Source organism: Candoia aspera, chromosome 5, assembly GCF_035149785.1.
Source record: "Candoia aspera isolate rCanAsp1 chromosome 5, rCanAsp1.hap2, whole genome shotgun sequence".
In the NCBI taxonomy this organism is placed as follows: Eukaryota; Metazoa; Chordata; class Lepidosauria; order Squamata; family Boidae; genus Candoia; species Candoia aspera.
Genome location: NC_086157.1, coordinates 52476564 through 52480366, shown reverse-complemented (window position 1 = coordinate 52480366; position 3803 = coordinate 52476564).

Genomic DNA, 3803 nt, shown 5'->3' with positions numbered 1-3803 from the left:
AGACAAAGAATTCTGTATTAAAGCACAATCTCCAAAATTTATTAACTTTTAGCAGTGGGTGATATATGTGATTCAGAAGTTTTCTATGTTCTAAGAAACTGATTGTTCTGGAAAAAAAGAGTAGAGGAATAGAAAATGTAATTACCTCTTACCCATTTAAGTATGCATCCACATTTTAAAGAGACATCTCTGAAAATACTTCATAGGTGGTACAATATGTAACAGAGAATTGATTACATGATTTAAAAAAAGCCCTTAGGTTGGCAAGGTTGGGACACTCAGTGCATATGTGATGGTGATGTGATAAGGTGACAACATTTCAGGGAAAATACAGGAATTTAATCTCATTATATAACAGTTACAAAATTACACCCATCAACCTAATTAAATATATATATAGCTCAAAATGCCTAATTGATAAGTAAAGTAATAACAGGGCATTTATTAATGGCGGCAAAGTTAACACTTGTCAAATAGTCATACATAGATGACCCATTACTTACATATTGGATAAAGGATTTGAACTGTTGCAGTAATGGAAAAATTAGCATGTAAGAGACAAATTAATAAAGATTGCATTAGTAAATGTATTTACTTTACTGAATTAAAAAAATAGAGATTTTTTTCATATACAGTAGTTTGCATAACAATAGAATAGTTAATTACTATTTATGGATAATTATAATAATTTTATTCATTTATTAGGTTTGTGATGCTAGAGTAACCAAGGGAGATATTGATGATGTTGCTCTTGTCAGATTTTGCACATTTTACGTATACATTTTAAATAAAAATAAAAAAGATGAATTTGATAAATTAGTACAAAAAGCCATACTGTAAAAGAATCTTACAATAAGCTACATTTTATTTTCTTCCATTGGACAACTAGATGATATTTAAGTCTATTTTCAAAAACAATGTTAAATATAAGCCAGAAAATCAATTAAATGTATTAGACCCAAATGATTCATATATGTCCAGTAAAACAAAAGTGCTTGCCTTTCACCAGACACATGTCTTCAGAAGAAGGCATTACCATAGAGAAGGAACTATCTCATTCCTCTAGTCATTATCCTTCTTCATCTAGCAGGACAAGCCAAGCCATTCTTTCAGACCTTACGACTGATACTGTATAGGGCAGTGTTTCTCAACCTTAGCAACTTTAGGATGTGTGGACTTCAACTCCCAGAATTCTCCAGCCAGCAAGGTTGGGGAATTCTGGGAGTTGAAGTCCACACATCTTAAAGTTGCCAAGGTTGAGAAACACTGGTATAGGGATACAGGCACTCCTTCAGATAGTTAGATCCTTGGGCTTTCATGACTCAGATTCAATATAAATGCAACATGGAAACAAATATATCAATGCAGCTCCTTTAGGATCACTTCTCTCATATATTAACACTTCATATTTTATACGTGTCTAAATTGCCCTATCCTGGGACATAGGGAAGGTGGGGTCAATCTGTAAGAGGACAATGGTCTACAACTGTGTTCCCTATAAGAACTACTGCTCCTCCATGCCTGGCATTCACAATGGGGAAAAAAGTTCTCACTGGTACCATAAGCTTTGTTTGTTTTAAATCCACTATCTAAAACTAAAACTAATAATTGAGCTCTGAAGCCACAAGTAGAACTGTGATCAGCTGAGTGATGTAGCAATGTAGATTCTAAATGCCAATGCCCAAATGCAGAATTTTTGAAAGAATGAAAAAGCATTTATATGTTAGGGAATGTTAAGAATGCTAAATTACTAACTAACTAACTAACTAACTAAATAAATAAATAACGAAAGAAAGAAAGAAATGGGAATGCTTAGCCACCAGAGGAGAAGACAAAGTGGAACAAGTTAGCAATCTTCAAATACCTAACAGGATATCACACAAAAAAACAGGATCATTCCAGACATAAAATAATGGATTTAAATTATCAGAAGGAAGTTTCCAGTTCAGATTTAGGAAGCAAGAATGTTAACACAGTGAGCAGTGCAGCTAATTGCTCAGTGGGCAATTCAAGGAGAGCCTGAACAGCCTTTTACCATGATTTCCAAAGATCCAGGGATTAGAGTAAGTGGCCACTTCCAATTCTAGGACTTATAGAATTATTTAGCAAGGATCTGACACACTTCAGGTATCCAACAGATGTGGATAATGGAATTTATAATCCAACACGATATGGAACACTAAGTAGAAGCTCCCTTTTCCCAAATCGAGTATAGAACATTACCATAAACTGCACAAGCCAAATAGTATGAAGTTACAACATTAATTTTGCAAGGCTGCAAAAATCCGGGAGGCTATTAATGGTAACGAAGTTATTTAATCTTTTTGCTTCCATCGTCCGGATTTTTGCCCAGATATGATAGCAATAATAACAACTTATCAACTTCTCCCCTTTCCTGCCTGCTTCTGTTCGATCAGTACCATAGTTTTAAAACCCCTTTTACACATTTGCTGCCGCCGCCGCCGCCGCCATCTCGGAGTATCACAAACCCTGACGGTGTTTTTCAACTTTGTCAACTTTAAGATGTGTGAACTTCAACTTCCAGTATTCCCCAGAATTGAAAATCACACATCTTCAAGTTGCCAGGTTGAAAAACGCTGCTGTAGAGGAAGGGTCTCATTATTCATTCGAAACTGGAACTACGATTTCCCAAAGGCTACGTTTCTTTTTCTTCCAGACTAGAACATTTCTCGGGGGGAAGGAAAAAAAGAGACACTAAAAACAGGATTAGGAACACCTGCAACCTCCCACCGACGCCAGTCCCACTAGTCTGTTTTGAACTGCAGTCACTCCCGCCTATGAAATACTCCTTTCTCACGTCCCAAAGTTGACACATCTCGCGATACTTACTCAGTGCGATTGCGCCGTATTGAAAATCGAGAAATTTGTGAGAATACAATCGTGGTGACTTTCGAGCCTCTTCTCAATGGATTTTTTTTCTTTTAAGAATACCTGTTACAATGCTGTTCAGGAAATCAGAGTGTACGAAGATATTTAAAGACTAGAGCAAGGCATTTTAAATTAAATCAAAACAAATAATGAAACATTGTTTTGCTTGCTTCTTGCTCTGCAGAGTTCGTAATAGGGTAGGGTGGTGGAATGACTTCTGTATTCCTACAGCTGTGTGAAAAGGGAGGTTGTGCTCGTTGGGATTGCTGTTTGCCACGAGGTTTTTAAATGCACAGGAAACCTGATAAAATATACACTTAAGTTTCTAAGTAGGGGAGGATCTCATGCTTTTAAAAGCAATAACTTTTTTTCCCTGTCACTCAGAATGCTGAGTATTCAAGAGAAATGTCATTCTAAAGAATTCTCCCGTATTCGTTTAGCCTTCAGAACGTGTTACTATTTGATACAGCTAACTCATCAATTTGTCCAAATCGCGCTTGCCATTAGTTAAAATACAGGCACACTAACAAGGCACCTTTGCCAGAAAGAAAAGAATGTGAATTTCGTCAGAATGCGGGCTTTTTTTTTTTCGGCCACCATTAGCTCGAAGGAGTGACAAAGCGAGTACACGGCTCGTGTCCCGGACCCTTCTCTAGCACCGCTGAGTTAAACCACTCCTTCCCGCCCGCAGAGAGCCGCTAGCCAAGCTATCGGAAATGACGGCTATGGGGGGTTCTTACAGATTTTTTTAAGTCTCTGAGAGGGAGGCGGAGCCACCCGGCTAGGCTCCTCCTCCTGGGCGTCAGCCGGGCGGCCTAGGCTGAATTCCTCTGCCTGGCTCGAGGAGGGCGGGGCCAGGCTGGATCCCGGAAACGCTTCCTGACCGTTCCTAGCGCGCTGGCCCACCCCTTCCC